Source organism: Bubalus kerabau, chromosome 3, assembly GCF_029407905.1.
Source record: "Bubalus kerabau isolate K-KA32 ecotype Philippines breed swamp buffalo chromosome 3, PCC_UOA_SB_1v2, whole genome shotgun sequence".
In the NCBI taxonomy this organism is placed as follows: domain Eukaryota; kingdom Metazoa; phylum Chordata; class Mammalia; order Artiodactyla; family Bovidae; genus Bubalus; species Bubalus kerabau.
In genome coordinates, this window is record NC_073626.1 from 83,302,067 (window position 1) to 83,324,055 (window position 21,989).

Here is a 21,989-nt window from a genome sequence, read left to right on the forward strand (position 1 = left end):
TGGAGTGGGGTGCCATTGCCTTCTTCATAAAACTGTCTAAAGGATCCTCAAACATTATTCTTTTTATCAAGTATAATGTTTCATTTAGTGGCTCTAATAGTTGTATAGAAAAAAAAAAGAGAATTAACATTCAAACAGACTAACTTCATATCCCAAGGTATTCTATATATCCTAGCTGCAGAGAAAATAGAAAGGAAGGCACATGTGAGCAAAATTAGATATAATGAGCTTTATTCCACTTTCTGAAAATACTTCTAAGACACCTAACAGCTATAAGAGTGGACAATCAGATTTCTTCCCCTGGGTTTTTCTGCTGCACAGGTAAATTTTCTTCAGGGTCTCTAAAGACTCAAATGCTGTAGAATTCAAAGAAATCTCACCTACTAAGAAGAAATTAATATACGCATTGTTGTTGCTGCTGTTGTTGTGGTTCAGTCACTAAGTCGTGTCCGACTCTTTGTGACCCCACAGATTGCAGCATGACAAGCTTTCCTGTCCTTCACTGTCTTCCAGAGTTTGCTCAAACTCATGTCCATTGAGTTGGTGGTACTATCCAACCATCTCATCCTCTGTCACCCCCTTCTTCATCCTCTATCACTTGCTGATAATTTTCCCACCATCAGGGTCTTTGCCAATAAGTCCACTCTTCACATCAGGTAGCCTAAGTATTGGAACATCAGCATCAGTCCTTCCAATGAATACTCAGGGTGAATTTCCTTTAGGATTGACTGGTTTGGTTTCCTTGCTGTCCAAGGGACTCTCAAGAGTCTTTTCCAAAACTACAATTCGAAAGCATCAGTTCTTCGGTGCTCAGTCTACTTTATGATCCAACTCTCACATCCATACATGACTACTGGAAAAACCATAGCTTTGACTAGACTGACCTTTGTTGGCAAAATGATATCTCTGCTTTTTAACACTCTGTCTAGTTTTGCCATCGCCTTTCTCCCAAGGAGCAACCATCTTTTAATTTCATGGCTGCAATTACTGTCTGCAGTGATTTTGGAGCCCAAGAAAATAAAATCTGTCACTGTTTCCATTTTTCCCCATCTGTTTGCCATGAATTTATGGGGCTGGATACTATGATCTTAGCTTTTTTAATGTTGAGTTTTAAGCCAGCTTTTTCACTCTCTTCCTTCACCTTCATTAAGAGGCTCCTTAGTTCTTCTTCACTTTCTGCCATTAGGGTAGTGTCATCTGCATCTAAGGTTGTTGATATTTCTCCTGGCTATCTTGATTCCAGCTTATGATTCATCCAGCCTGGCATTTCACATGATGAAGGAAATGGCACTCCACTCCAGTATTCTTGTCTGGGAGATCTCATGGGCAGAGGAGCATGGTAGGCTACAGTCCATGAAGTAGCAAGAGTTGGACATGACTTAGTGAACTAAACCACCACCAGCATCTGCATGTAAGTTAAAAAAGCAAGGAGACAATATACAGTTGTGATGTACTCCTTTCCCAATCTTGAATCAGTCCATTGTTCCATGTCCGATTCTACTCTTGCTTCTTGACCTCCCTACAGGTTTCTCAGGAGATAGGTGAGGTGGTCTGGTATTCCTGTTTCTTTAAGAATTTTCCACATTTTGTTGTGATCCACATAGTTAAAGGCTTTAGCATAGTCCATGAAGCAGAAGTAGATGTTTTTCTAGAATTCTTTTACTTTTTCTATGATCCACTGAATGTTGGCAATTTAATCTCTGGTTCCTCTGCCTTTTCTAAACCTACCTTGTACATCTGGAAATTCTAGGTTCATATCTTGCTGAATGAAGCCTAGCTTGAAGGACTTTGAACATTACCTTGCTAGCATGTGAAATGAGTGCAATTGTATGGTAGTTTGAACAGTCTTTGGCATTGCCATTCTATGGGATTGGAATGAAAACTGACCTTTTACAGACCTGTGACCACTGCTGAGTTTTCAAATTTGCTGACATACTGAGTGCAGCACTTTAACAGTATATCTATATATATATATATATATTTATAGCTATATAACATACACCTATATAATATTATACCTCTTTATATATATATATATATATATATATATATATATATATACACACACACACCATTATATACCTACCTATATATATAATATGCCTATATAACATAAGCATACCTATACGATATTTTCACTTGCATCCCTACCCCCAACACTAACAGAACATCACTAATATTGTCTCACTGCAACTGAAAAGAGGTGAGAAGAGATGAGCACTTTTTAATGGATTTTACTAAAGGTGTGTATATGCGTGTGTTTTCAGTCACTTCAGTCATCTCTGATGCTTGGCAACTCTATGGACTGCAGCTGGCCAGGGTCCTCTGTCCATGGGATTCGCCAGGCAAGAATACTTGAGTGGGTTGCCGTGCCCTCCTCCAGAGAATCCTCCCACCCAAGGTATTGAAACTAAGTCTCCTGCATCTCCTGTACTGCAGGCATATTCTTTATCCACTGAGCTACCTGGGAAGGAAGCCCCTTACTAAAGGTAGTTGATTCTAATCCAACTGAACAACTAATCAAGTATTATCATAACCTTTTTTGTTGTTGTTGTTAAAACAGAGAGAATATATCATTTCTTTTGAGTTATTTCACAGGAAATAAATTCTAAAATTTCACTTCATATACTTTCCTTAAACATAATCTTAAAAAAGAGGAAATTTATGAACTTAACCCCACCCATTTCAGACGCTTGTTCTAAAAATCTTTCCATTTTAACTTAACCTATATGCCTTCTTTTAAAAAATATCCTAACAGCATTACTTTTCAAAATAATCCTGGAAACATAAAGTTACTAATTACTTAGTGGCTGCTTTGAGTGACTTTTTCCAACCCCTGTTTTCATTTCCTACAGATAGTGTGCAAAAATGTCACAGGTGCAGAAGACATTTCTTAACATCCGTAGTCCAAGAAAGAGGTTACAGAGCTGAGATGAAGAATTTACTGGAGAGGTGCATCTACTAGAAATCCACTCTCTAAAATGCCAGGGTAGGCTTCTCAAGGACAGTTGCTTCCTTGAAATCACTCTGCTACAAACTTGCCTGAGAGAGAGATGCTCGGGTAAATGCTGACTGATGCTGCTGTATTTTGTGAGAGATGGACACCAGAGAAGTCATCCAGGCTGCAGGAACTAGAGTTGAGTCAGGGGAAGATGCATAAAGCTGGAGGAGCTGCCTAGGAACAAACCAGAACTAGAAAGTACGACTCCTCCCTCCGTCAATGTCTCCCCAGCACCTTCCACTAACAATATTGGAAAAGGAAAATGCTATTCAGAGGATCCACATCTATTTTTGTAGAATAGGCAACAGTGAACTTGGAACTAAGTGAATAAAAGGATAAGTGGAGAAACTTTCTTCTGCATGTGTAATTTATATGATATACAGATGAAAGTTACACCTCATGAGGCTCTCTGGCACCCAGGATTTCTCCCTCAATTTCCAGATGTTCCATCAACTTTTAAATTTTGTCCACTGTTACCCTGAGCTGGTAAGGCTATGCCTTTTTGCTCATGGAGCTGAGAAGTGTGTTTGTAAGAGATGTATTCTGAGACAAAAAAGAAAAGTCAAGCACTTGTAAATCTTACTTATCATAGTTTTTTTCAAAGGAACCCCTCCTATAGTTTCTGCCTGCTTTATTTAGTGTTTTGCTATTTCAAAGAGCTGAATTTGTTTAAAACATTTTTTAAAGTTTTATAATAATTTTTGTGGGAGGTTTCACTGGACTACCTCAAATTGCTAGCATGACTAAAAGTCTGATTTTTTTTTAGGGTAGATTTTCAAGCAAAATAGATTTTCCCAGCATCTTTTTGTTCTTTGATTTGCAACAGAATCTGAAATGACCAAGTGCTCCTGCCAGGTTATGAAGTATTTATCAAGATGAGTGTTTGTGTTTTTCTAGAATGATTATTAAGGCAGTCTCTCTGGCTAATAATATTGTTAAGCAAGTAATTCAGTTCAGATCAGTTCAGTCACTCAGTCGTGTCCAACTCCTTGTGACTCCATGGACTGCAGCACACCAGGCCTCCCTGTCCATCACCAACTCCAAGTGTTTACTCAAACTCATGTCCATTGACTCGGTGATGCCATACAACCATCTCACCCTCTGTCGTCCCCTTCTCTTCCTGCCTTCAATCTTTCCCAGCAACAGGGTTTTGTCAAATGAGTCAGCTCTTCACGTCAGGTGGCAAAAGTATTGGAGTTTCAGCTTCAACATCAGTCCTTCCAATGAATATTCAGGACTGATTTGCTTTAGGATGGGCTGGTTGGATCTCCTTGTTGTCCAAGGGACTATCAAGAGTCTTCTACAACACCACAGTTCAAAAGCATCAATTCTTCTGTGCTCAGCTTTCTTTACAGTCCAGCTCTCACATCCATACATGACTACTGGAAAAGCCATAGCCTTGACTAGACGGACCTTTATTGGCAAAGTAATGTCTCTGCTTTTTAATATGCTGTCTAAGTTGGTCATAACTTTCCTTCCAAGGAGTAAGCATCTTTTAATTTCATGGCTGCAGTCACCATCTGCAGTGATTTTGGAGCCCAGAAAAATAAATTCAGCCACTGTTTCCACTGTTTTCCCATCTATTTGCCATGAAGTGATGTAACCGGATGCCATGATCTTAGTTTTCTGAATGTTGAGCTTTAAGCCAACTTTTTCACTCTCCTCTTTCACTTTCATCAAGAGGCTTTTTAGTCCCTCTTCACTTTCTGCCATAAGGGTTGTGTCATCTGCATGTCTGAGGTTATTGATTTTTCTCCCAGAAATCTTGATTCCAGCTTGTGCTTCCTCCAGCCCAGCGTTTCTCATGATGTATTCTGCATATAGGTTAAATAAGCAGGATGACAATATACAACCTTGATGTACTCCTTTTCCTACTTGGAACCAGTCTGTTGTTCGATATTCAGTTCTAACTGCTGCTTCTTGACCTGCATACAGGTTTCTCAAGAGGCAGGTCAGGTGGTCTGGTATTCCCATCTCTTGAAGAATTTTCCACAGTTTCTTGTGATCCACACAGTCAAAGGCTTTGGCATAGTCAATAAAGCAGAAATAGATGTTTTTCTGGAACTCTCCTGCTTTTTTGATGATCCAGCAGATGTTGGCAATTTGATCTCTGGTTCCTCTGCCTTTTCTAAATGCAGCTTGAACATCTGTTAATTCACAGTTCATGTATTGCTGTAGCCTGGCTTGGAGAATTTTGAGCATTACTTTACTAGTGTGTGAGATGAGTGCAATTGTGTGGTAGTTTGAGCATTCTTTGGCATTGCCTTTATTTGGGATTGGAATGAAAACCGACCAAGTAACTACCAGTCCTCTTAACAATTTGTGTTCCCCTTTCATAGGAGAGGGGCTTCCCAGGTGGTTCAGTGGTAAAGAATACACTTGCCAATGAAGGAGTCACAAGAGATGCAGGTTTGATCTCTGGGTCAAGAAGATCCTCTGGATTTGGAAATGACACCCCACTCCAGTATCCCTGCCTGGAAAATTTCATGGACATAGGAGCCCAGCGGGCTACCGCTTCATGGAGTTGCAAAGAGTTGAACATGACTGAGCACACCTAGATGTCATGTCATATCTTCATAGAAAAGATTAGTTTCTGGAAAGAGGCTGCCCCTTCAGCAACTACATTTTTAAGCCTTTATTTCTCCTGGGACTATATTCTTCCCCAAAATACATGAGGGACCGAAGTGTGCCACATCTAGGCTAAAAACAAAAGAAACACGTGGATGTTATGACCTCTCTTCTCTAACTAGAATTATCCATGACCATATATGAGTGGCAGCACAATAAAATGCAAAGAGCCTAGATTTTTTAATTGCTTCATGCATGGCTGCCCACTGAATACATTTTTGGGGATATAACATGAGAAAGAAAGAAACTTCTAGAAGGATAAACTACTAAATTCTAGGATTTATTTGAATAGTAGCTGGTAACATCTTAAGTACACCAAATCAAAAGTAATATTAAAGCTCCTGGAGGATGTAGATATACTGGTAAGGTTATATTTGTGATTTTGACCAGAAAAAAAAAAGGAAGTTTTTAGAGCTGACTGTGACTTTATCCAGTTTCTTAACTAGGTACATTAAACCTAGTACTTACATTTAAAACCCTGCAAATGCATGGAACTATTTTAAATACATACAACACATACAACACAATCTCAGCCACAAACTATTCTGTGACTTAAACTTTGAACCAGAAAGGAAGGGGGTAGAATTAAGAATAGATATTTCCAGAGAAATTACTCTATCTTCACTTTATAGGCATCATTTGATATGTGTAATTCCAAGAATCTACAATTATGAAGACATTTTGACCTGCTTAATGATGTCTATATCCCCAAAATTCCCTTAATTAGTAGGAACACAAAAACGAGTTTTAGGAGACTGAAAGCATGGTGACAGGGTTTGCTTCCTGGATACTAGAATGCTATTTATCTATTCAGACTAAGGCAAGACCGCAGTTTGCTAACACAGTCACTATGATTTAGGAATAAGGTGCAGTCTCCTGTGGTTTCCCAGCTGGCTCAGCAGTAAAGAATCCGCCTGCAAGGCAGGAGGTGCAGATTTGATCCCTGGGTCATTGGGAAGACCCAGTAGACTAGGAAATGGCAACTCACTCCAGTATTCTTGCTTAGGAAATCTCATGGACCAAGGAGCTTGGCAGGCTATAGTCCATGGAGTTGCAAGAGAGTTGAAAACAACTTGGTGACTAAATGACAACAGTCTCCAGTAAGAAGAAACCTAGCAAAGGCTAGGCAGATAGAGCCCTGAGCAATTTGATAGGACTTAGAGAAGAAATCATAAGTTATCACAGAAAAAAGAATAACCATTAGCAATAGGAACAGTGTGGCTGTAACAAATATGATGTAAGTAGAGTATTAGGCTGGAGTACAGTATTGTGGTCTAAGAGCCTGTAGAGCATTTCTTCACCTTCTAGCATTAGAGTTATACCCCTACTTACTTGTCCTTAACAAAATGGAAATAATTAACTTTAAAAATGCGATATTAAAAACAGAAATATATCAATCGTAACAGGGCATTCTTTCTTAGCTTCCCTACTCTCCCTAGGCATTCTTCCTCTGCTTTTGCATAATCAATGACTGCTGCTGCTACTGCTGCTAAGTCACCTCAGTCGTGTCTGACTCTGTGTGACCCCATAGATGGCAGCCCACCAGGCTGCCCCGTCCCTGGGATTCTCCAGGCAAGAACACTGGAGTGAGTTGCCATTTCCTTTTCCAATGCATGAAAGTGAAAAGTGAAAGTGAAGTCGCTCAGTCGTGTCCGACTCTTAGCGACCCCATGGACTGCAGCCTACCAGGCTCCTCCGTCCATGGGATTTTCCAGGCAAGAGTACTGGAGTGGAGTGCCATCGCCTTCTCCGAACCAATGACTGCTGCACCTCAAACATTAAGTGGTTAGAACACTTAGCAAAAAATGTGTTGCAAGTAGCATCAACAGATGGAACTTTGAGATTACCTATAGCCAAAACCTCTGGTAATGTAGCACTGTATAAAAATTCTCTTTAATTATCAAAGCAGCACTATTAAAAAAAGAAAATAGTTACAATTTCCTCTTTTTTTCTTCTTCATTATTGTAGAACATAGAATTGCTAACTGGGCAAAGAAAGCACAAGAGGGCAAGGCTACATTGTATATCCCATTGCAAACCACTTCTTTCTATTTTTAACTGAAAACACAGGTTAAAAACATTTGCTGATTTCTTCAGAACAACTAGCAAAGTGTATGGTATGCAGAGATGGAGCTGGGGAAGTTCAAGTTTATGGGCCTGAATTTGTTTCCAACCACTATAGCAAGTGAGTCCAAATACAACATATACTAACACATAGTGCATTCATCTAATATTCCAAATTTCATTTGCTAGAAAAGATGGGCTTCTGATTTATTAATGGATGTGGAACTGAGAAAAGTAGAATCTTCAGGATGAAGGATGCTAATCTCCAATGCTAAACTCCAGAACTGTGTTAGGAATGGAGCCAATGAGGACCAATGGGATGTGAAAAAAAGGCCTTCTGGAAAACTGTGACAATTACTCCCTTTATCGTCTAGAAATAATCCTTAAATTACCTTTTGTCCATTTTCTTTCATTGTAATGAATTAATCTGATGCTTGGGGCTGACTCCCTGATCTTGATAACAATCTCACTTTGAAACCAACATGTAGAAAGAGAAAGAACCAAAATAGTTACTGAGGAAAAGAGTGAGAGACACTGAATTTCAGTTCAGTTCAGTTCAGTTCAGTCGCTCAATCATGTCTGACTCTTTGTGAACCCATGGACTACAGCACACCAGGCCTCCCTGTCCATCACCAACTCCTGGAGTTTACTCAAACTCATGTCCATCAAGTCGGTGACGCCATCCAACCATCTCATCCTCTGTCATCCCCTTCTCCTCCCACTTTCAATCTTTCTCAGCATCAAGGTCTTTTTAAATGAGTCAGCTCTTTGCATCAGGTGGCCAAAATATTGGAGTTTCAGCTTCAGCATCAGTCCCAATGAATATTCAGGACTGATTTACTTTAGGATGGACTGGTTGGATCTCCTCACAGTCCAAGGGACTCTCAAGAGTCTTCTTAAACACCACAGTTCAAAAGCATTAATTCTTCAGTGCTCAGCTTTGTTTATAGTCCAACTCTCAACATCCATACATGACTACTGGAAAAACCATAGCCTTGACAAGACTGACTTTTGTTGGCAAACACTGAATTTACTGTTAGTTATTTTAGACAACAATTAAGTTTATGAAAACAATCTTATATTAGTTGTTCCTGAAGGTACCTAAATGTTAAAGTGGAAGTAATTTTTTTTTAAATACGACAGGTTTTTTCATAAAAGTATTTCTATTTTTGTTCTCTCAAGTATTTGGGAGATCAGAGACCAGATCTTTTAAATTATTCTGGAGCTTGTCTTTGTTTTGTGGCTTTCCCTCTTATCACAGATAGATATCAAGACTAAGTGTATTCTTGATGTCAGAATGTGAAAAATTAATTTCTGCTGAAAATTGAACTTTGGACTTTTAAATCTCAAACTTAAAAGCAGAAATTTTATCACTTCAGCAAAAGAAAATTTCTAATAGCTTTTTAACTACTATATGTTGATGTTTCCTAAACAGGTCCACTGTCATAAAACAGGTAATATGATTCAGTTTTCTCTTCCAGGCATTATCATAGGCTTCATCTATATGTCACTTGAATTTGCAAACTGAAAGGGTGCTAAATATTATCTACACTGAATAGTGGAGTTCCTATTTATGAGAAGATGAACTACTATTGAAAAACCAATATATCATAGTCTATTTTGGTATTAATTTGACTTAATCTATCTAACTGTCATGAGGCTATTGATATATTGTACATGCTGAGATAGTTCTTTATTGGCTTCATCATACATCAAATCTGTGTACCACAGAAATCTATTTGTGGATTTAAAAACAAAATATCTGTCTACTGAAATATTAAAATGCAAAATACTCTTCCAGACACAGAGGAATAAAGAAGTTGATATACAGGAACATGTATGCAGAAATTAGAATAAGACAAAGTCCTGACCAACAAAAAAAGATAATAGGTTGATGTAGATGGTGAGGAAAATGATACTTAAAAATAAAGGACAAAAGTGTGTCTGCTTTTTACTATTTTTGTTTGTGTCTAGCTGAATTTTTAAATTTATCTTTGTATGGTTTAGTACAGAGACAGCTAGAGTCAAGAGTTTGAATAGGAAAATGTTATATATTATGTCCATTTTAATTATCACACTGAAATGTGTAACAGTGTAGTATCCTCCTAGTTTTGACATATAACTACTAAGCTTCAGAAGTAACTGTAGAAAAACACAGAAAATAGGAGAATCTTTTTTAGTTGGTGTATTTTTTTTTTTTTGCTTTAAAGAGATTTAACTATAATTACAAAAAAGGGGCTTCATTAACTTTTCTCTGATTATATAAACTTCAACTCTATTTTACTTATATATAATGAATATAATACATATATGTATAACTGAACCACTTTGCTATACACTTGAAACTAACACAACATTGTAAATTAACTATACTTCAATAAATAAGTAACATATTTAGAGCCTCTCTACATCAGAAATTATTCTAAGGACCAGGGATACAGCAGTAAACAAAACACCATCCCTACTATCATACAACATATACTCTAGCTGTGGGGAGACATACAATAAAAAATAAATATAAATAAAGCAATACAGGGAGTAAATAGTGCAACACAGAAAACAGAAAGAAGCAAACAGGGTTAAATAAATGGAGAAAGATATGATTCGAACTGTGTAGTTAGATATGGCCTCAGGTGAGGCAGTGTTTGAAAAAAACATGTGTCGTCATAGAGCAAGAAATATCTGGATGAAAAGCATTCCAAGGAAGAAGCATAGCAAATGCAAAGATCTTGATGTGGCATCGTTAATGTTATATCCAACAAACAACTGAAACAGAAACTGAACAACTGAAACAGAGCAACTAAGAGAAGGAAAGTGGTAGGAGACATAATCAGAAAATTTGAAAGCCAGAACATGTATAGCCTTTTAATGGCTATTGTAAAGCCACTGGATTTTACTGTATGTGAAAAGGAAGGCCACTGAAGTAGTTTAAAGAGAGTAACATGATCTCAATGACATTTTGAAAGGATTTCTCTAGATGCTGTCATGGTGAAAACTATAAATTGTAATGAATGGAAACAGGAAGACTAGCTGGGAGACTAACGAAATAGTACAAGTAGGAGGTGATTGTGAGAAACGGCAAAGAGTAGGGACTTGTCTGACTCTGGAAATTTACATATAAGAACACATTTCTCCCAAAATGTATGGACATTGAAAAAGAAGATTTTTTTTCTGGTTTTGACTATACACACAAGTTCCAAATGCTTTAAAAAGTAAAAATCCAAATCCCCTCTCCTTACCAATTTTTATATTCTTAAAGGATCACAATACTTATTTTGTGGCTACTTTGAAAAAGGAAAGGGTTTTCATTTTAGTGAAATGACTCTGTAACGGTGAATGTGAGTGATAGTCGCTTAGTTGTGTCTGACTCTTTGCCACCCCATGGACTACAGCCTACCAGGCTCCTCTGTCCATGGAATTCTCTAGGCAAGAATACTGGAGTGGGTTGCCATATACATGTCATAAATTGGTCTAAACCCACAGAATGTACAATAACAAGAAAATACTCGAATGTAGACTATGAACTCTGAGTGATAACGATGTGTCAGTGTAGGTTCATCAACTGCAATAATTGTACCACTCTTGTGGGCAGTGTTGAAAATATGAGAGGATATCTATGTATTGAGGAATGTGGCAAGTGAGAAATCTCTACTTTTCACTCAATTTTCTCAGTAGAGAAAGTATAGGGTTTTTTTTTTTTTTTTTTCAACAAATGGTACTATTTCCAGTGAATTTAAGGTTCTTACCTTGTCATGGAAAGAATTTGAAGATGAAACAGAGAGGTTAAGAAACTAAAATGAAAATTTATTTCCGCAAGAATATGCTCTCAGAAGCTTCCCTGGAGGCTCAGCTGTAGAGTCCACTTGTAATGCAGGAGACGTGGGTTCAATCCCTGGGTTAGGAAGATCCTCTGGAGAAGGAAATGGCAACCCACTCCAGTATTCTTGCCTGGAAAATCCCATGGACAGAGGAGTCTGGCAGGCTACAGTTCATGGAATCACAAAAAGAGTCAGACATGACTTAGCGACCCAAAAACCTAACAAAAACAATGTTCTCAGAGGGAAAGACAGGTAGACAGGTCAGTAGCTGCTGCCCTGGGTTTCCTTGGCAAGCTGGTTATGTTGTTGTTGTTCAGTCTTGTCTGAAACTCTTAGAGACCTCTTGGACTGTAGCACACCAGGCTCCTCTGTCCCCCACTATCTCCTGGTTATGAAGGGCATACAAATGAAGGGGCAGAATATTCACTGGGGAAGGAGGAGTTTGGGGGTTACATTCCTTGATCTTCATCCCAGCCCCATCTTCCCAAGGGAAGGAGGGATTTTTGTCCTTGTTTAGCTTAGATCAGAGGGCATGGCAAAGGTGCATGATGGGTAATTCTTATCTTCAAGGCTAATGTTCTTGTAATGAGAGCATTATGAACAACAGGTCACATTCTGATGCAGGAGGTTCCCACCTTTCTTTGTCTGCCTCCAGGACACTTATCACCCGAACTGTGTAGTTTCCTGTAAATCTAGAGATTCTTGCTTTTCTTTGCCCATGGATCCCTAATATTTACAAGATGTGTGATTTCTTGCCACCTGGCCCTTGCCTGCCTTTCTCTGCTCATATCTAGCTACCTGCCTGCTGTAACCATACTGGAACAACAGAATATCCATATGCAGAAGATCAAACTTTGATCTATACTTGCATTATACATAAAAGCTAAGTCAAATGGATAATAAGACATAAATACATAAAACAGAATTTCTAGAAAAACATCCTTAATCATCAGGGTAATGTTTTTGTTGTTTGTTGTTGTTGTTGTTTAGTCACTGAGTGGTGCCCAACATTTTTGTGACCCCATGAACTGTAGCCCACTAGTCTCCTCAGTCCATGGGATTTCCCAGGCAAGAATACTGGAGTGGGTTACCATTTCCTTCTCCAGGGGATCTTCCTCACCCAGGAATCGAACCTGCATTTCCAGCATTGGCATGGGGATTATTTGGGTTATTTACCACTTAGCCATCCAGGAAGACCCCACAGTAACTTACTCTAAACTAAAATGTGAAGTGTGACAGAACAAATAATTTCACAATTTGTATGGAATTACAAAAAACCTCGAATAGTCAAAGCAGTCTTGAGAAAGAAGAATGGAACTGGAGGAATCAACCTGCCTGACTTCAGGCTATACTACAAAGCTACAGTCATCAAGACAGTATGGTACTGGCACAAACACAGAAATATAGATCAATGGAACAAAATAGAAAGCCCAGAGATAAATCCACGCACCTATGGACACCTTATCTTTGACAAAGGAAGCAAGAATATACAATGGAGAAAAGACAATCTCTTTAACAAGTGGTGCTGGGAAAACTGTTCAACCACTTGTAAAAGAATGAAACTAGAACACTTTCTAACATCATACACAAAAATAAACTCAAAATGGATTGAAGATCTAAACGTAAGACCAGAAACTATAAAACTCCTAGAGGAGAACATAGGCAAAACAACTCTCTGACATACATCACAGCAGGATCCTCTATGACCCACCTCCCAGAGTAATGGAAATAAAAGCAAAAATAAACAAATTGGACCTAATTAAACTTAAAAGCTTTTGCACAAAGAAGGAAACTATAAGCAAGGTGAAAAGACAGCCTTCAGAATGGGAGAAAATAATAGCAAATGAAGCAACTGACAAACAACTAATCTCAAAAATATACAAGCAACTCCTGTAGCTCAATTCCAGAAAAATAAGCGATCCAATAAAAAATGGGCCAAAGAACTAAACAGACATTTCTCCAAAGAAGACATACAGATGGCTAACAAACATATGAAAAGATGCTCAACATCACTCATTATCAGAGAAATGCAAATCAAAACCACAATGAAGTACCATCTCATGCCAGTCAGAATGGCTGCTATCCAAAAGTCTATGAACAATAAATGCTGGAGAGGGTGTGGAGAAAAAGGAACCCTCTTACACTGTTGGTGGGAATGCAAACTAGTACAGCCACTATGAAGAACAGTGTGGAGATTCCTTAAAAAACTGGAAGAGAACTGCCATATGACCCAGCAATCCCACTACTGGGCATACACACCGAGGAAACCAGAATGGAAAGAGACACGTGTATCCCAATGTTCATCGCAGAACTGTTTACAATAGCCAGGACATGGAAGCAACCTAGATGTCCATTGGCAGACGAATGGATAAGAAAGCTGTGGTACATATACACAATGGAATATTTCTCAGCCATTAAAAATAATGCATTTGAATCAGTTCTAATGAGGTGGATGAAACTGGAGCCTATTATACAGAGTGAAGTAAGTCAGAAAGAAAAACACAAATACAGTATATTAACCATATATATGGAATTTAGAAAGATGGTAACGATGACCCTATATGCAAGACAGCAAAAGAGATGTAAAGAACAGACTGCTAGACTCTATGGGAGAAGGCGAGGGTGGGATGATTTGAGAGAATAGCATTGAAACATGTATATTATCATATGTAAAATAGATCACCAGTCCAGGTTCGACGCATGAGGCAGGGTGCTAAGGGCTGGTACACTGGGATGACCCTGAGGGATGGGATGGGGAGGGAGGTGGGAGAGAGGGTCAGGATGGGGAACATATGTACACCCATGGCTGATTCATGTGAATTTATGGCAAAAACCACCACAATATTGTAAAGTAATTAGCCTCCAATTAAAAAAAAAAAAGAAAAGAAAAAAGCAGTGAATTAGAACTCCTGTCCCCTAACAGATCAACTACTGGAACCAACTTCATTAGAACTTTGGAAGACAATCAAAGGTTTACAGCAGCCAAACAAATGTTAAATTAAGAAAAAACAGCTTCAAATGGTAGGAAAACTTTGTGGTGCTTTTATTTGCCCTTCCCCGGCAACCTCCCTGGCTCGGCAGCAGTCTGGACGATGGAAATCTTAAATTTCCGTTGTGAGATCTTAATCCCTGCTGTGGTGGGAGCAAGCCGTCCTGACTTATATTACTGCTTATGTCTGTTTTAACCTGTCAGGGGCCACATGAAGGACTGACACAAGGCACTAGCCTATGTCTCATCTGAAGAACTAACTCAAGCCTGGAAAGTAGGGAAATTGCTCAAAACCACTCAAAAATGGACACACTCTGCAGCAAAATATTACAGCTGAGACACACAATAGATCACTTGATGCCTAGGAGGAAAAATGGAGTTCTTTGGGAAAGCAAGGTATTCGAAAACACACTAATATGAAGAAATTCATAAAGCCACATGCATGTCCAGTGCAAGATGCATGCTCCAAAACATCTGAGATAACCCTAAGCTTTTTCCTTGGGCTTTTACATAGGCTCAGTGTAAACTTTTACATAGGCTCAGTGTAGCCTAGGTATTAAAGGAACACTGTAGCATAGAACTAATCTGCAAAGACTGGGAGAAGAGGGAGATTTTGTTTGTTGTTTTAGTTCCTGGCACTCAAGGAATCTGTCAAAACAGTAGCTAAACATAAGCTACGAACACACTTCAGTGACCAAAACATGCAAGGAATACAATCTCTGAAAATAGTAAAAATCATTAAATAAATGGATTATTACATCTTTCAATAATCACAATAGGAGCAAATCTTAGAAAAAGTGGAGAATCTGATTTCCAGTGCTACTATGTCTACTACAAAGCCACAGTTATCAAGACAGTATGGTACTGGCACAAAGACAGAAATATAGATCAATGGAACAAAATAGAAAGCCCAGAGATAAATCCATGCACATATGGGCACCTTATCTTTGACAAAGGAGGCAAGAACATACAATGGATTAAAGACAATCTCTTTAACAAGTGGTGCTGGGAATTCTGGTCAACCACTTGTAAAAGAATGAAACTAGAACACTTTCTAACACCATACACAAAAATAAACTCAAAATGGATTAAAGATCTAAACGTAAGACCAGAAACTATAAAACTCCTAGAGGAGAACATAGGCAAAACACTCTCTGACATACATCACAGCAGGATCCTCTATGACCCACCTCCCAGAATATTGGAAATAAAAGCAAAAATAAACAAATGGGACCTAATTAACCTTAAAAGTTTCTGCACATCAAAGGAAACTATTAGCAAGGTGAAAAGACAGCCTTCAGAATGGGAGAAAATAATAGCAAATGAAGCAACTGACAAACAACTAATCTCCAGAATATACAAGCAACTCCTACAGCTCAACTCCAGAAAAATAAATGACCCAGTCAAAAAATGGGCCAAAGAACTAAATAGACATTTCTCCAAAGAAGACATACAGATGGCTAACAAACACATGAAAAGATGCTCAACATCACTCATTATCAGAGAAATGCAAATCAAAACCACGATGAGGTACCATTTCACACCAGTCAGAATGGCTGCGATCCAAAAGTCTATAAGTAATAAATGCTGGAGAGGGTGTGGAGAAAAGGGAACCCTCTTACACTGTTGGTGGGAATGCAAACTAGTACAGCTACTATGGAGAACAGTGTGGAGATTCCTTAAAAAACTGGAAATAGACCTGCCTTATGATCCAGCAATCCCAGTGCTGGGCATACACACTGAGGAAACCAGAAGGGAAAGAGACACGTGTACCCCAATGTTCATCGCAGCACTGTTTATAATAGCCAGGACATGGAAGCAACCTAGATGTCCATCAGCAGATGAATGGATAAGCAAGCTGTGGTACATATACACAATGGAGTATTACTCAGCCATTAAAAAGAATACATTTGAATCAGTTCTAATGAGGTGGATGAAACTGGAGCCTATTATACAGAGTGAAGTAAGCCGGAAAGAAAAACACCAATACAGTATACTAACACATATATATGGAATTTAGAAAGATGGTAACAATAACCCTGTGTACGAGACAGCAAAAGAGACACTGATGTATAGAACAGTCTTATGGACTCTGTGGGAGAGGGAGAGGGTGGGAAGATTTGGGAGAATGGCATTGAAACATGTAAAATATCATGTATGAAACGAGTTGCCAGTCCAGGTTCGATGCACGATACTGGATGCTTGGGGCTCGTGTACTGGGACAACCCAGAGGGATGGTATGGGGAGGGAGGAGGGTTCAGGATGGGGAACACATGTATACCTGTGGCAGATTCATTTTGATATTTGGCAAAACCAATACAATTATGTAAAGTTTAAAAATAAAATAAAAAAATAAAATTCTATCAGAAGGTCAAAAAAAAAAATCACAACATACAAATAAACAAGAAAGTATGGCCCACTTAAAGGAACAAAATGAAGCGAGAGAAACACTGGACTTAATAGTCACATACTTTTAAACAACTATCTTAAATATGCTCTCACCAGCAGTATTTTCAACAGAAATATTTCTACCAACTCTTGTCACCAAAAGAATGTCACTCACAATCCAGCTAAACAAGGGTTCAGTCACTAGCCACTATAGTCACTGACCCTCAACACAGCCTGAAAGGAGTTCAGGGAGGAGACCAGGAAGGAGGCATTCGGTGCTCTGGGGAAAAAAATGTCAGAAGACACCTTCAGATAGTTAGTTTCAGAAAAATGTTTTATGGACCCAATTTCTTGCATACTTAATTTCCTTCTCATATCTAATAATTTCTCATACCCAATTTCTTTCACACACATAGAAAAGCACTAAAATCATTAATGGAGACATTTGCTCCTCATGACTAGCAATAACCTTCCAATGAGATGGATGCTTGATTGCACATACTGCATTTACCGAAATCATATATATACTGATCTCCCTCCTCTCATCTCTGTAGGCAGTTCCTCAAAGCTATTGGAGAGTCTGTCTCCAAGGCTATAGTCTTCATTAAGCCCCAAATAAAACTGAACTCACAACTCTTAGGTGGTGCATTTCTTTTTTTAATCAACAGTCTGCTTAGGATGGTTGAGGTAGTCTCAAGGCAATACAGGTTTTTCCAGCATGTTCTCAGTTCATCCTAAGTCCCCATGGACAGTGTTTAACATGCATAATTCTACTATCATAGTTCAAGGCAACATTGGCTTTTTTTATACCATACTCATTAAAATTATTCAAGCCTTTGCCCAATGCCCAATTTCAAAGCCAACTTCCTTTAAGTAGTTGTTACAGTAACAGCTGACTTCCAAGTGCTAAAATCTGTATCAGATTTTTCTTACTGTTACAAATAACCAAAAACATAATGATTTTTAAAAATACAAATGTCTCTCTAACAGTTCTGGAGGTCAAAAGTCTAAAATCAAGGTGGTGGTAGGGCTGCATTTCTTCTGGAGACTTAAATATTTATTTATTTTTCCCCTCTTTTCTAGTTCCTTGAGCCCACCCTGGCTCCTATCCCCTTCCCTCCATCTTCCAAAGGCATCCTTTAAACCTCTGCTGCTGCTGCTGCTAAGTCGCTTCAGCTGTGTCCAACTCTGTACGACCCCATAGAAGGCAGCCCACCAGGCTCCCCTGTCCCTGGGATTCTCCAGGCAAGAACACTGGAGTGGGTTGCCATTTCCTTCTCCAATGCATGAAAGTGAAAAGTGAAAGTGAAGTTGCTCAGTTGGTCCGACTCTTAGCGACCCCATGGACTGCAGCCTACCAGGCTCCTCCATCCATGGGATTCTCCAGGCAAGAGTACTGGAGTGGGGTGCCACTAGTTTGGTTGACATATCTCCTTTTTCTGACTTTGACCCTTCTGCTTCCTTTTAAAAGATCCCTTGTAATTACATTGGTCCTTCCTACATAATTCAGGATAATTTCCCTATCTCAAGATCATTAACTCATATTTGTAAAGTCCCTTTTGCCCTGCAAAGTAGTATCTACATAAGATCCAGGGATTAGGACACAGGGGTCTTTTGAAGACCATTATTCAGCCTACCACATTTAGCCATCAGGGAAATGCATACCCAAATCACAAGGAGATACCACTTTATACCCATAAGGGTGCTATCATCAAAAATACAGATAATAATATTGACAAAAATATGGTTAAATTAGAACCCTTATTCACTGTTAGTAGAAATGTAAAAAGGCACAGGCTTTTTAGACTACAGTCTGGCAGTTCCTCAAAAGGTTAAACATAAAGTCTCCCAGCATTGTACTCCTGGAGACATGAAAAACTATGTCTACAAAAAAACTTGTGAACAAGTGTTCACATCAGCATTATTTATAACAAACAAAAATTAGAAACAACCTAAATGTGCATCAACTGATCAAAGAAGAAACAAGATGTAAAGACCCATACAGTTCAGTTCAGTTCAGTCGCTCAGTCGTGTCCGACTCTTTGCGACCCCATGAACCTCAGCACGCCAGGCCTCCCTGTCCATCACCAATTCCCGGAGTTCACTCAGACTCACATCCATCGAGTCGGTGATGCCATCCAGCCACCTCATCCTCTGTCATCCCCATTTCCTCCTGCCTCCAATCCCTCCCAGCATCAGAGTCTTTTCCAATGAGTCAATTCTTTGCATGAGGTGGCCAAAGTACTGGAGTTTCAGCTTTAGCATCAGTCCTTCCTAAGAACACCCAGGGCTGATCTCCTTCAGAATGGACTGGTTGGATCTCCTTGCAGTCCAAGGGACTCTCAAGAGTCTTCTCCAACACCACAGTTCAAAAGCATCAATTCTTCGGCGCTCAGCTTTCTTTAGAGTCCAACTTTCACATCCATACATGACCACTGAAAAAACCATAGTCTTGACTAGACAGACCTTTGTTGGCAAAGTAATGTCTCTGCTTTTGAATATGCTCTCTAGGTTGGTCATAACTTTTCTTCCAAGGAGTAAGCGTCTTTTAATTTCATGGCTGCAGTCACCATCTGCAGTGATTTTGGAGCCCAAAAAAATAAAGTCTGACACTGTTTCCACTGTTTCCCCATCTATTTCCCATACAATAGACTATTATTCAGCAATAAAAGTAGTGAAGTACTGATATATGCTATAACATGAATGAATCTTGATATCATTATGCCAAGTAAAGGAAGCCAGTCACAAAAGACCACATATTGTATGATTCCATGTATATGACTCTCCAGTACAAACAAATTTATAAAGACAGAAAGTGAGTTTGGGTTTATCTAGTAATGGGTTAGGGTAGAATAGGGAATTACTTTCATTGAGTCTAGGATTTCTTTGGGAGAGCATTAAAATGTTTAAATTTGGGTTGTGGTGGTTGTTGCATAACTCTGTCAATATACTAAAAAACACTGAATTGTTAACTTTAAAATGGGTGATTGCTTGGTATATGAATTTTATCTCAACAAAGTTTTTACAAAAAAAACTAAATTAAAAAAAAAAAAACACTTCATTAAAATGCTCACTGAAAGTACTTCAGGATTTTGATTTTCCCACTCAATAGAGGAACATAAACAATGTGGTCTAATTAAACGGTGTGCAAACATGAGTGCATCACTTGGAAGATTCAGAAAAACACAGAGCCTTGAGCTTTTCCATTTCACTGATGATAATTAGACTGCTTTAAAAAAATCTATCATTTAAATAACCTTCATTTCCTCCAAAATCAGCACAAATTGTCCTTCACTAACAGCTAGGTAAATTAATATTAGTTTAATATTTTACTGCTGCTATTGATATTCTGCTAGATGCACAATAGAATAATATATGCTTAGTATAAATATTTGTTTAATGTCTAAGCAAATGATAACTCATCATTAAAGGGCATGCCAATTAATGTTTTGTTATCTCTTTTCAAGGCTTTCTAGGTGGCTCAGATGGTAAAGAATCTGACCTCCAATGCAGGAGACTCAGGTTCGATTCCTGGGTCGGCAAAATCCCCTAGAAAAGGAAATACAACCCACTCCAGTATTCTTGCCTGGGGAATTCCATGGACAGAAGAGCCTGGCAGGCTACAGTCCATGGGGTTACAAAAGAGTTGAACACAACTTAGTGACTAAACAACAGTAACAACATCCCTTTTCAATATTTCCTATTAATATTTCCAGTTGAAATTTTAGATTTAACTGAGATCTTAAAGTGCATATCCCAAATAAATAAATCAGTTTGTAGAAATACTAGTACAGATGTGGAAAAATCTGGATTATTACATTTTATTTTACATAAAAGTTATCTTTATTTTCCATATCTCTTATTTTGTATCTTTCAGGAAGCTACTTATTAGCAATAAAATGAAACTGAACTACTAGCTATTTATGTCTCTTCCTCCTCATGCTTATGTATTGCTTCCATTCTTTCAACTCTATGTTCCGAAAGAAATATCTAGTCTTTATGTCCAATTAAAATCTGCTATTACCTTTACCTTATATCCATTAACTCATTTAAAATACATCAGCTTTCTTATAGTGTTATCAGGCACTTTTTTTTTCCCCATACAATATGAGAAAAGCATGACCCCTTCAGGAAAAGAAGTAAACAAGGAGTTAAGTAGACTACGTTTAGATAGTGATATGCTGTAGAAGTGACTGCAGTCAGGGAAACAGAGGTTAGAGGTTTAACAAAACAGGAATTCTTGAGCTGTGTCATGAAGAATGACAGGGTGTGCCAGGGTGCCAGAGAGGAATGGCAGGGTATGTATCTCAAGCATAAAAAACACCACAGATAAAGGCAGGGAAATATTGAAATTTATAGAAAAGCTTCTTAATTTTATTTTTTAATAGAATTGCACATTTACTCCTGCTTGCAAGAAGACAGAGTAGAGTGCTCACTTCGGCAGCACATATACTAAAATTGGAACGATACAGAGAAGATTAGCATGGCCCCTGCGCAAGGATGACATGCAAATTCGTGAAGCGTTCCATATTTTTAAAATAAAAAATAAAAATAAAATAAAATAAAAGAAGAAGACAGAGTAGAAGCACTTTACCTATTGCTCCCTCTCTGTACAACAAAAATCCTTACATTATGTACAAAATAAACACAGGGAAACTATGAAATGTGGGGAGAAGGCAGAGACCTTGGCTAGAGACCCTTGGTTCGATCCCCTGTTTGGGAAGATCCCCCGGAGAAGGAAATGGAAACCCACTCCGATATTCTTGCCTGGAGAATATATATAGTCCATGGGGTCGCAAAGAAACAGACATGACTCAGCAATTAAACAACAACAATATGAACAACTCTACACACATAAATTTGACAACTTACAAGAATTCCTCAAATAACACAAACTAGCATAAGTTATCAAACATGAAATTGATCATTTAACAGCCCAATACTTTTTACAAATTCATTTTATAATTTTGAAATACCCCAAAAAAGAAATATCCAGGCTCAGATGAATTCAATGCAGAATTCTAAAAAAATTTTAAAGAAGGATTAACCCCGGCAATACAAAGCCTCTTCTAGAATATAAAAGAGAAGGGAACACGTCTCAA

At 38.4% G+C, this 21,989-nt stretch overlaps 1 non-coding gene across 1 annotated transcript; it reads left to right on the forward strand.

The window, feature by feature from the left end:
* The first annotated feature begins 21,315 nt into the window (after positions 1-21,315).
* Positions 21,316-21,422, forward strand: LOC129648148 (U6 spliceosomal RNA). Its single transcript, XR_008712730.1, has one exon. It is a non-coding gene; the product is annotated as a U6 spliceosomal RNA (small nuclear RNA).
* The last annotated feature ends 567 nt before the right edge of the window (positions 21,423-21,989 follow it).